The sequence below is a fragment of the Elephas maximus genome, chromosome 5 (assembly GCF_024166365.1).
Source record: "Elephas maximus indicus isolate mEleMax1 chromosome 5, mEleMax1 primary haplotype, whole genome shotgun sequence".
NCBI classification, from domain to species: Eukaryota; Metazoa; Chordata; class Mammalia; order Proboscidea; family Elephantidae; genus Elephas; species Elephas maximus.
The window spans coordinates 142,169,933-142,183,406 of NC_064823.1; positions in this window are offsets into that span (position 1 = coordinate 142,169,933).

A 13,474-nucleotide genomic window follows, 5' to 3' on the forward strand; every position below is an offset into this window, starting at 1 on the left:
TTTAGGTTGTTTTTTCATTTTGCACTCTAACCCCCATGTTGGTCCTGACCTTCCACGGACCCTTGGGTGTAAGCTGTGTTCTGGAAAATGAAAGAGAAGATACTCTGTGCCTGGCCTGAACTGAGCAGCCTCAGGGGGGTATATGGTGCCCAGGGCCAATGAAGACCTAGCTGGACCAAGAAACTTGGAGTTAGAAATGACAAGAAAATGTTGGCCCCTTCCTCAGAAATGCTCAGAAAAAACAGCAAGATGCTGGACTTCCCCAAGCTAACAGAATAGAGACTGAAGTCATATTGCTAAGATAATAAAGAAAACTGTGACCCAAGAAGATTGGAATATTTGGGGGCACTTAGGTTATAGAAGGAGCCCTGATGGTACAGTGGTTAAGCGCTGGGCTGCTAACCAAAAGGTCAGTGATTCGAACCCACCAGCTGCTCCATGGAAGGAAAATATAGCAATCTGCTTCCATAAAGACTTACAGCCTTGGAAACCCTGTAGGGTAGTTCACCTCTGTCCTGTAGGGTCGCTATGAGTTGGAATTGACTCCACAGCAATGGGTTTTGTGTTGTAGAGTTTCAGTGCTTTGAGGAAGGAAGAGTTATTTTAAGATTTTTTGGAACTCCTAGTTGTTTCCTAGTGAGAACGTTTTAACAAGTATCCCTCCTTTTGCTGACACCCTGTTTTATAAATGCCCCCTTTTGCTCTCAACCTGTTATATAAATATACAGACACAGTAAGATTACTTCTGATTTTTTTTCACTGTGGTAAAGATATGCTTAACAAAACATAACACCATCTTAGCAATTTCTACACGTACAATTCAGTACCATTGATTATATTCTTCAAGTAGCGCAACCATTCTCGCTATCCTTTTCCAAATTATTTCACCACCATTAACGTAACCTCAATGCTCCCTGGGCAAAAGCTCCCCCTTTCCCACTCCCTCCCACCCCTGGTAACCACTAATAATCTTTGGTTTCTATACAATTGCTTAGTCCATGTAAATGAGGTCAGACAATACTTATCTTTTTGTGACTGACTTATTTTGCTCAACATAATGTTTTCAAGGTCCATCCATGTTATGGCATGTACCGGGACTTCATTTCTCTGCACAGCTGTGTAATAGTCCACTGTATGTATGTACCACATTCTGTTTATCCATTCAGCTGTTGAGGGATATTTTGGTTGTTATGCACCTTTATGGCTCTTGTGAAAAGTGCTGCAATGGACATTGGTATACAGGTTGCTGTTTGTGTTCCTGCCTTCACTTCTTCTGGGTATCTACCTAAGATTGGGGTTGGTGAGTCAGGTGGTAGTTCAATGTTCAACTTTTTGAGGAACCATCAAACTGTTTTTCACATCGGCTGCACCATTTTACATTCCTACCAGCAACAGGTAAGGGTTCCAGTTTCTTTACAACTGCGCTCTGGTTGGCTTTGATCATTTTTCTTTATGGTCCTGTGCTCTGGGGGCATGGTAGGGGAACACCCCGTCTTCTATACCACTCTGCTTTTGTAGCTATGTTTTGAACTAAGCTCATTGGAACGTATTTCAATATGGATTCTCATTATCACCTAATTGACAATTACTTGCTTTTACGGAACTCAGTACATTTGTGTCACCTAGAGGAGATAAAGCTAAATTCAGTAATAGTGGATAGCACTTACTGGTGCCTGTGAGCCAGACGTTGTTCCAAGTGCCTTTCTTATGAGGTTGCTATTATTCTTGTTTCCATTAGACTGATAAAGAAACTGAGGGGTGTAGAAATTAGGTCGTTTGACCAAGGTGTCATAGTCATGGTCAGTAGCAGAGTTTTGATGTAAACTCAGGCATCCTAAACCTATACAGCGTCTTGCTAAAAGACACTTTGGTTATTGGAACTATTGTTTTTAATAATCCCACTTTATTGTTTATATGCCCTAAACTTTTAAGAAAGCACTTTTGCTGCTTTATCAGATAGAGGTCAAGAATGAATATGTTCATGGTTGGACTTTTGGGAGCATAGGTTGCTGAATAAACCAAAACCAAAAAAAGCCAAACCCAGTGCCGTCAAGTCGATTCCGACTCATGCACACACAGAAATATTATGTGAAGGAATCTGCGGACTGACAGAGCTCACTCTTCTTTCCCCCTCTGTTCATCCCCAGAGTAATTCAAAACTTCTATGTAGGAAAATTTTTTAGGCTAGATACAGAATCCCGAAGCTTATTCTCTATTAAGAGTGAAAGGTCACTTAAAAACTATTATATTTGGAAAAAATATAGGAGGGTGATTTTTTTGTTAACTAAATGGGGGGAATGACCTGGAAGGTTTCTTGAAGATCATTTGAATACTTAAAAACATAAACTATCTCTGTAAACTATAAGATAGCAATGTCCTTTTTTTTTTTTTTTTGACTCACTGTGGGGAAAAAATGGCTCTAAAATTAAGGTTATTTTGGGTTGGAAGATTGATTTTAGAATGACTATATGATCCCATTTGAGCAAGTCATATAACTGTGGTGTCTATAGTTAGGTGAATTCTCACTTATCCAGTTGATTTAGTGAGAGCCACTTTTTGATATAGGAGAGATCAGAGGCCAGTTGCGGGTTGTGTTGTGTGACTCTGCCTTCTCTCAGCTGCCATCTGCATCAGCTGTCTGTCAGCCTGGAGTGGCCAAGCCTGTCCTAGCCAGTGGCACGGTCTGGTATGGACAAAAGAAAAACAGTGTCAGTTTGCTCTAGAACCTATATTATAGCATTTTGAGCGTATTTGATTCTAGAGATGGTGGCAGAGAACACCTAGAGTGGTAGGTATTTTGTAAATTAACTCTGACTCTGATAATTTATATCAAGAATTTATGAGATGGAAGTTGGGCTGCCTACTCCCTACAACCCCCAACTCCTGGTAAGTTTTTTTTGTAAAAGGTGAAACCCATCCCTGCTTTAACACTCGGTGGATTACTTAAATGTCACTCCCTCCAATTTATGGCAATAAGCTAATTACACTTAATTCAGGAATTTACTGCCCCTCTGCCATCTGCAATCCACTGTGGCAGACTGTGATTTAGAATAACGACAAACAGCAACAGAGCTGCTGTCAAGCTGATTCTGACTTATGGTGACCCCGTGAGTGTCAGGGTAGAACTGTGTTCCATAGGGTTTTCGATAGCTGGGTTTTCAAAAGTAGATCAGAAGACCTTTCTTCTGAGTAGACTCGAACTTTCAACCTTTTGGTTAACAATCAAGTGTGTTAACCATTTGGACCACCCAGGGCCTTAGATTTAGATTACGATTCTTAGTATAGTCTAGTGTAGAAGAAAGCCATGTCCTTAAATAATTCTAATACAAGTTAGCATTGTAATCAAGTTAAAAGAGGTATCATAAAGAATTCCAGACTGACTGTTGGATTCATTGGATTTGAGGTTTTCCTTTTTTTTTTGAAACGGAAATATCGTTTGACCTGCATTACCGAAGAGTGTAAATTGTTGGGATTGTTGTGGTACGTGCGAAAGAACAACATAATGTACAACTTCTGTTCCTTGTCCATTTCTCTGCGCCTTCCCCTAGAGCATTTTGCATGTGGCCGTTTTTACATTTTAAGTGTGGGTGTCTGAAACAGAGGAGACTAATGCCTTTTTTAGTCCCTTTAGCTTCCCACTGTCAGAAATGCCTCCTCTGGGTGTATTTGTGCTGGGGACGGGAGAGGTAGCTCCCCACCGTTATTATGGCAGAGGACAGCAGGCTTGTTTATGGTGGTGGAGCTCTTTACCACTTCTCAATGAACACACAGCCTGGCTGAACCTAGCATAGGGCTTGACTCTGGTCCGCCTTCAGGAATTAGGGAGAATGCAATTTAATGTAACAAATTTCAATTAGTTGTGACTAATGGAGAAGATTTGCTGTGAATTGCTTGAATACAGACATGATTTGCAAACAAAGTCTCAGTTCGTGGTATTTGTACCAATTTTAATTTAAGCTGCTGATTAACTGTATGTATTTATATCTGCAGAAAAGCAAATTATTTCAGTCACCCAGCCTCAGGAATGTAACTTCACAAGCATTATTTAAAACTGCAATGCAACTGTGGCAATCATTGCAGAAACGACTGTTCTTATCTTGCAGCATTTATTTTTATATTGAGATTTATTTTTATTAAGTTTCTCAAAACCACTGTGCAGATAGATGCTCCTGGATGTTTTGGTGGTGGGTTTGTGGTTGAAAACTTTCAAGTAGTTTTTAAAAAATCCCATGATCATATTTAGAAGTGAAATTCAGAAATCAATATATCAAGTTTTAAGTTTGAGATTGATCTCTTTTTCCTTTGGAGATTTTTTTCCCCTCCCCTCCCCTCCCCTCCCCTCCCCTCCCCTCCCCTCCCCTCCCCTCCCCTCCCCTCCCCTCCCCTCCCCTCCCCTCCCCTCCCCTCCCCTCCCCTCCCCTCCCCTCCCCTCCCCTCCCCTCCCCTCCCCTCCCCTCCCCTCCCCTCCCCTCCCCTCCCCTCCCCTCCCCTCCTCTCCCCTCCCCTCCCCTCCCCTCCCCTCTTCTGTCCCCTCCTTTCCCTTTTCCCTTTCCTTTTTCCCCTTCCCCTTTCTCCTTCCCTTCCTTTCCCCTTCCCCTTCCACCTTCTCCTCTACCCCCTTCTCCCTTTCCCTCCCCTCCTTCTCTCCCTCCCTCCCTCACTTCCTTTTTTTTCCTCGTCTCTTTTTTCTATTTGTTGGTTATGAAAATGATCATGAATAATAAGTGATTAGGACTCAAAAAATAATAAATGGTTGAATCATCCATTGTTTCTTAAGGGGGTTCACCTTTCAGAAATCAAAAGCACAAATCATCATTTTGAAAAAAATTCATGAGTTATTTAGGATTTTTTCCTCTTTTCTCATGAATGAGTACTTTTTTAATGTGTGACTTAAACTATTGAAATATGAGACTGGAAAATAAAAAAGAGAAGCTCTTTTTATAGCTCCTTGGGATAAAACATGTAGTTCCATGACTAAAGGGTGAATTTTTTTTTTTTTTTTTAACTTTGTTTCAGTTTCCAGTTTGTTTCTTTCAGCATCGCTTTGGAAGTTTCCTGAATCATCAGCATGTGTGATGTGTTAAACCTTGCTGCTCATTGCCTCTGCATACATCTAGTAGAGAACCCAATTTTCTGAAACTATATTGACTAGCCAGTCTTCTTTCTCTTTGTTTTTTATCATTGGAAGATAATCAAAATTACTTTGATTTACCCTATCATTCTGGGGGCTTCAAATCTTTGCTGTAACGACATGATGTTCACCCCAAGTGGTCTTGAAGCCCTTTGTATTTGACAAGTCTCAAGTCTAGTCATGGCATCCTTTCCCCATCCCCAGACATATGGGCAGAAATACAGGTAGGAGAATGGAAGAAAATCTTTATCCCTTATGTATACACATTGCAACCCTTTCTAATACCTCTATTTTCAGGTAACCCAGCCATGAGCACATGTGACAGACATGTAATAACTGAAGACATCCTGTGATTTCCAGTCTGGGATTGTTGATGTAGGACACATAAATGAACGTCTTCTAATTGCTTGCTCATAAGGGGCATTATCATGTCTGCCTTGTGGGATTTTATTTTAAAATAATTAGAGAAGTGCTTGGGTTTGTTATGCATAAACTCATTTAGTTTATTGCAAGGTAGTCACAGCACAGCACACAGGTAAGACCCCAAAACATTCATTTAGAAATGGAGAATTAGAGAAGGGTAATGTTAGTCTAATAATTGAAGTCCAGATATTCAGTCTTCAGATGATTAACTTTAATGAGTTGTCTCAGAAGGAAGATATGACCAATGAGTTGTCCTTGGCAGAAGTCTGTTGTTACCGGGAGCCTAGGTCAGCAGTGGTGGATTGAATCTCCAACAGCCTGTGGCAGAGTTGCAGTCTTCGGAGAGGGTCAAAATCTTGATTGACAGAGTCATCTGCTTCTACCTTGCTCTCAATGGAACAGCAAAGGCCCAGGGTTTTTATATGATTTAGCCTGAGAAGACGAAGTAAAGTATTATAATGACATGTGCTAAGACCTGGAGGTAGAAAACCAAAAGGGAAGAACATGATCAGCATGTCTCAAGCTAAAAAGAACTGAAGAAAAACTTCAAGCCTCAAGTTGCAATAGTGAAGGACTCTACAGGGAAAATATTAAATGATGCAGGAAGCATCAAAAGAAGATGGAAGGAATACATAGAATCACTATACCAGAAAGAATTGGTCAATGGTCATCCATTTCAGAAGGTAGCGTACAGTCAGAAAACAATGGTACTGAAGGAAGAAGTTCAAGCTGCTCTGAAAGCATTGATGAAAAACAAGGCTCCAGGAATTGACGGAATACCAACTGAGATGTTTCAGCAAATGAATCCAGCACTGGAAGTGCTCACTTGTGTATGCCAAGAAATTTGGAAGACAGCTACCTGGCCAACTGACTGGAAGAGATCCATATTTATGCCTATTCCCAAGAAAGGTGATCCAACCGAATGCAGAAATTATCAAACAATATCATTAATATCACACACAAGTAAAATCCTGCTGAAGATCGCTCCAAAGTGGCTGCAGCATTATATCAACAGGGAACTGCCAGAAATTCAAGCTGAATTCAGAAGAAGACGTGGAACCAGAGATATCATAGCTGATGTCAGGTGGATCCTAGCTGAAAGCAGAGAATGCCATAAAGATGTTTACCTGTGTTTATTGGCTATGCAGAGGCATTCGACTGTGTGGATCATAACGAATTATAGATAACATTTGCGAAGAATGGGAATTCCAGAGAACTTAATTGTGCTCATGAGGAACCTGTCCATAGGTCAAGAGACAGTCTTCAAACAGAACATTTTGATACTGCATGGTTTAAAGTCAGGAAAGGTGTGCATCAGGGCTGTATCCTTTCACCATACCTATTTCGTATGTATCCTGAGCAAATAACCTAAGAACCTGGACTATACGAAGAAGACTGGGACATCAGGATTGGAGGAAGATTCATTAACCACCTGCATCACACGGAATACACAACCTTGCTTGCTGAAAGTGAAGAAGACTTGAAGCACTTACTGATGAAGATTAGAGACCACTGCCTTCAGTATGGATTACACCTCAACAAAAAGAAAACAAAAATCCTCACAACTGGAGCAATAAGCTACATCCTGATAAATGGAGAAAAGATTGAAGTTGTCAAGGATTTCATTTTACTTGGATCCATAATCGACACCCATGTGAGCAGCAGTCAAGAAATCAGATGACACATTGCATTGGTCAGGTCTGCTGCAAAAGACCTCTTTAAAGTGTTGAAAAGCAAAAACGTCACCTTGAAGACTAAGGTGTGCCTGACCTAAGCCATGGTGTTTTCACACGTCTCATATGCATGCGAAAGCTGGATGATGAATAAGGAAGACCAAAAGAATAATTGATACCTTTGAATTGTGGCGTTGGTGAAGAATAGTGAATATACCCCCCAAAAAAACCCACTCCCGTCGAGTCGATTCCGACTCATAGCAACCCTATAGGACAGAGTAGACCTGCCCCGTAGAGTTTCCAAGGAGTGCCTGGCGGATTCGAACTCCCGACGTTTTGGTTAACAGCCGTAGCACTTAACCACTACACCATCAGGGTTTCCGTGAATATACCAGGGCGTACCATAAGAATGAATGAATCTGTCTTGAAAGAAGTACAGGATGCTCCCTAGAAGAAGGATGAGAAGACTAAGTCTCACATACTTTGGACATGCTATCATGAGGGATCAGTTCCTGGAGAAGAACATTATGCTTAGTAAAGTAGAGGGTCAGTGAAAGAGAGAAAGACCCTCAATGAGATGGATTGGCATAGTGATTGCAACAATGGGCTCAACGATTGTGAGGATTTTGCAGGGATGAGTGGTGTTTTGTTCTGTTGTACATAGGGTCACTATAGGTCAGAACTGACTTGATGGCACCTAACAACACAACAACAAGTCCCTCTGGTCTTCCATGATAAAGGTCTTATCAGGAGGTGCCCATTCACTTTGCATCAGGGTAACTTATGCCGTAGGTTCATAAACTGTGGTATACATCCTGGGTTTCTTAATATAGATAAACTAAAGGCTATGTCGCACCATATCACAACAAAGCAGCTGTCTACAACAAAGTAGTGGCTGATAAGATTAGAAGTTGTTTATTCCAAAGAAATTGTCAGTTTAGATTGCTTACAACTTAGATTAAATAAAGTTCAAGTCACACATTACATATTTCACACATAAGTGATATAGGATTACTGCCTTATAAGCTTAAGTCACAATGTGCGTGGTAGTCTTTCTTAAAGCACACACATCAAATTGTCCTAGAAAATTTGGTTGTTATGGAGAAGTTGCATAACTGCATGAGAAATGGCGTGATAATTTTTGAGTATTCATGATAATAAAAAAATTATTGCATATTATATATGCTTTGCTTACGAATATGTGAGAACAGTTTGGTTTTGCATAGAATAGATTGCAGTATTATCCATTGAAGTTAAATAAGAAACAGAAGAAATGAAATTCACACAGCCTAATCGTACCTGATAATAAGGAAGCATGCTGAAGGCTGTAACCTGTTTTTGGATTTTTATATGCCTACATTGTGAGTCCATGGGAATATGTAAATATTCATCTGATGTGAATCGTGTAACTAAGCCACTGTTAGTCAGAGTTCCACAGAATTACCACATTTCTAGCTGTGGAAAAACTTATACGCTACTTCAAGTCTGCATTAGTATATTACAGCAGAACCAAAGACTGATTATGTTTGCGTTTAAAGAAAAACATAATTGTATTTTGCATATTGTTTGCATTTGACAAGCAAAACTGAGATACTTTTGCCTGAATAAATGTAATACCAAAAGAATTCTTTATCTTGTAAATGTAAATGTTTTGAGTCTAAAGCTATAAATCTTAGAGACCAATTTCAGCTTGCATAGGTAAAAAGAGGAAGGGGAAGCGTGCAGGTAGTTTCACATATGGTTGGATCTAGAAGATAAATAAAATCCTTAGGATTCTTTTCTCTCTTTTCCTCCTTGCCCTTCCCTGCCCTCCCTTCCTTTTCCCTGCTCTCAGCCCTGCATGCCTCTGGTTCTCCTTGGACTTGATCCTGTTCCCTCTTGTCTCAGATATGGTCTCTTTACATTTGGGTAAGATGGATTCCAGCAGTCTTCAGCTTATCTCATTCTTTCTTTCTTGTTCAGAAAGGAAAAGTGACAATCTCCTTCTCCGTCTGTATACCAAATGGTAGAGCAGTGATTATCCTTGCTTGGGTAACAAACCCATCTTTTTTTTTTTTTTTTTATTGTGCTTTAACTGAAAGTTTATAAATCAAGTCAGATTCTCATACAAAAACTTACACACCTTGCTGTCTACTCCTAGCTGCTCTCCCCCTAATGAGACAGCGTACTCCTCCTCTCTACCCTGTATTCCCCGTGTCCATTCAATCAGCTCCTGTCCCCCTCAGCCTTCTAAACTTACCTCCAGACTGAAGCTGCCCACACAGTCTCACATGTCTACTTGAGCCAAGAAGCTCAGTCCTCACCAGTATCATTTCCTGTCCTATAGTCCAGCCCAATCCCTGTCTGAAGAATTGACTTTGGGAATGGTTCCAGTCTTGGGCTAACAGAAGGTCTGGAGACCATGACCTCCAGGGTCCTTCTAGTCTCAGTAGACCATTAAGTCTGGTGCTCTTATGAGAACTTGACCTCTGCATACCACTGTTCTCCTGCACCATCAGGGATTCTCTGTTGTGTTCCCTGTCAGGGCAGTCATTGGTGGTAGCTGGGCACCATCTAGTTCTTCCAGTCTCAGCCTGATGGAGTCTCTGGTTTACGTGGTCCTTTCTGTCTCTCGGGCTCATATTTATCTTGTGTCTTTGGTGTTCTTCATTTGCCTTTGCTTCAGGTGGGTTGAGACCAATTGATGCATCTTAGATGGCCACTTACTGTCATTTAAGACCCCAGATGCCACTCATCAAAGTGGGAGGTAAAATGTTTTCTTAATACGTTTTGTTATGCCAGTTGAACTAGATGTCCTCCAAAACCATGGTCCCCAGACTCCTATCCCTGCTACTCTGGCCTTGGAAGTGTTTGGTGCTTTCAGGAAAATTCTTTGCTTTTGATTTAGTCCAGCTATGCTGACTTTCCCTGTATTGTATGTTATCTTTCCCTTCACCTAAAATAGTTCTTGTCTACTATCTAATTAGTGAATACCTCTCTCCCTCCCTCCCCACCCTGGTAACCATCAAAGAATATTTTCTTCTGCGTTTAAACTTTGTCTTGAGTTCTTATAATAGTGGTCTCATACAATATTTGTCCTTTTGTGACTGACTAATTTCACTCAGTATAATGCCTTCCAGTTTCCTCCATGTTATGAGATGTTTCACAGGTTCATCATTGTTCTTAATCGTTGCGTAGTATTCCATTATGTGAATATACCATAATTGATCCATTTATCCAGTGGTGGGCACCGTGGTTGCTTCTGTCTTTTTGCTATTGTAAACAGTACTACAGTGAGCATGGGAAAAACATCTTTTATGGACAAATACACAGTGAGGGGAAATAATGTACATTTGATTATTCAGGTATAAGTTACATACCCATGCCTGTATACAGAAGTGAAATGCTATTGGTATCTACGCCATCTAGGAATATTTAAAATAGTTTTCCCATTAGGCTCTGAGATAGTCCGTTTGCAAAACTGAAAGGATTCAATCTGTGAGGTTCCTCACATGTATATGTATAACACACTTACTGAAAGCTGCTTAGAAATGATATGAAATTGACTCTGGGTTGCCTTTGCTTAAGAATGATAACTTTTCTCTGTAGAATACTAGTTTTTTTGTGTGCTTCCTTAACAGAAATACCTCAAGTGGGTGACTTTAAAGAACAGAAATTTATTTTCTAACAGTTCAGGTAACTAGAAGTCCCAATTCAAGGTGTGAATCTAGGGAGAGCACCTTCCTTGTCTATTACAGCTTCTAGTAGCTGTCCATATTCCTTGGTGTCCCTTGGCTTGTAGACACATCTGTCACCATTGTCAGTCTTCCTCTTCTCCCCTTATGGGTATCTGTGTCTATTGTGGTCTTCTTATAACTCAGAAGTGATTAGGTTTAGAATCCACGCTATACTGGCACAGCCTCACAACAAGACAAAGCCCCTATTTCTAAATAGGGTCGTATTTATATATTTATACATACAGGAGTTGGAATTTCAACACATATTTTTAGGGGACACAATACAATCTGTAACAACTTCAAAAATAGCAATACAAATAATTCATTTGGTGTTCTTACTGCTATTCATGGTGTTTGTGTGATAGTGGTGGCATTGGTAACTCCCAAGTGGGGAAAAAAACAAATACTTAAGGTGTATCCTTCAGGATTCTGCCTTAATTTTGTTCATCCACTTATTCAACAAGTATTTATTGAGCATCAACCATCAGTCTTGTATAAAGCAATGATCAAAACAAATACAGCCTTTACTCAATTGTTATCTTCTCAAGGAAGCCTTCCCTGCCTACAATAGTGAAAACTATAACCCTTCTGCTCTGTTTTTACCCCACCAGTATTTCCTCTTCCCCTTCCCTGCTTTTTTGTCTCCTGTGGCACTTCTGGCCATCCAACTATATTTAACTTATTTATTTTTATCTGTCTCCCATGATTAGAATTTAAATTCCTTTAGGTCAAGGATTTTGGTTTATTTTACCATTTTAGTTATGTTGTTGGTGCCTAGGACTGTGCATGGTACAAAGGAACAACTCAGTGAATATTTGTTGAATGAATGAATGAAGGCTCCCTCTGTTTCCTACGTATAGATACTGAGTATACTAATATAGAAGCTGAAGTCTTTCTAAAAAGCAAAATGAAGCCATGTTCATTCACAGAGGGAGATGGTGGAGATACTACTTTGGATCAAGTGGCCAGAAAGAATTTGCAGATGAGGTGACATTTAGACCTGAATGACATGAGAGTACAAAGCAGACCAAAACCTGAGGGAGGAGTTTTCCCAGCAGAGGGAGCAGATGGAGAGAGCTCTGGGCTGGGATTGTGACTGACCATAGTCAATGAGTAGCAAAATGGCCAGTGAGGCTAGTATGAAGCTGGCAAGGGAGGGATTGAGAGGAAGAGAGAGAAGAGATTGACTGGGGGCCAGATCCAGCTTGCTATGGTTAGGACTGGATTTTATTCTGTGAGAGAAAAGAAGTTATCAGACGGTTTTTGAGCAGAAAAGTGACATGAATTGATTGACTTGTGTTTTTGAAAGATCACTTGGGTGCTTGCTTGTCAGTCAGAAGTGGAAGAAAGAAGACCAGTTGGAGGCCACTGTAAGAGTCCAGGTGAGATGGAGGCTTTGGGTTAGGTGATAGTGGTAAATAAAAAAATAAAAAATAGTGGTACCGGTGGTAAAAATTGATTCTCGGTGTATTTCAAAGGTTTAGGCACAGTAATTTGCTGTTGGACTGGATGTGAAGTGGTAAAGAGAGAGTGGAAGGTAACTCCGAAGTTTAATTTGACTTTTTTATTTGAATTATTAATTGAATTCTCCAAAGGCTGGAAACCTTCTGAACCAATGAATTTTGTCAAATATCATATAGTCATACTTGAAAAACAAAAAATCTTTGAGAAAAAATTTATACTTTATAATATTTGAAATATGTGAGGCATAGTTAAAGGGGTGACAAAATAATCTGTAGTATCTGTCTGTGTGCATCTAACATCTGCCCTAATTTTGATATTCTTGGACAGATTGTCCTGCATTGGAAAGTATAGTTGTCGCTTGTAGCACTGAGAGTTGTGGAATGAGGTGGCATTTGCCTGGTTGGGAGGAACAGGCAACTTGGGGATAGAATAGATAGAATATCAGAATTCCCTAGGTATAAATCAATCAGTGCTAAGATATAGCAAAATAAAAGAATGATTGTTTATAGACTGTGACACTAACAGATTCCAGAGCCATATCTTTGTCTCTGTCTATATATTTTCATGGCATATGTGTGTGTTTGTAATTGTGAATGTGGGCATCTATGTTTAGAGCAGAATTCTGAACTTCCTTTTAGAGCAAAAGATTGCATCTGATTATTTTTTGATTGTGAGTAGAAATCTGAGGTTATACATAGTAAGCCAATTATTTTATTTTAAGTGTGGCTGGGAGATCTTGGCAGAATTCAAATTGTGCTGTTTAAATTCCAAACTCTTCTTTAAGCATATGTAAGTGAGGTAGGTAGTGTAACTATATTCTTTTAGGAAAAAATGAGAAAAAAGGAAATGTTCAGTAACATTTAAAATTATAGCTATCTCAATTTTGAAACATTTTAAACCCTTTTACATTTTTTTTTTTTTTAGTTCTTTTCTTTTTTATTGTACTCTAGATGAAGGTTTACAGAACAAACTAGCTTCTCATTAAACAGTTAGTACACATATTGTTTTATGACATTGGTTAACAACCCCATGACATGTCAGCACTCTCCCTTCTCAACCTTGGGTTC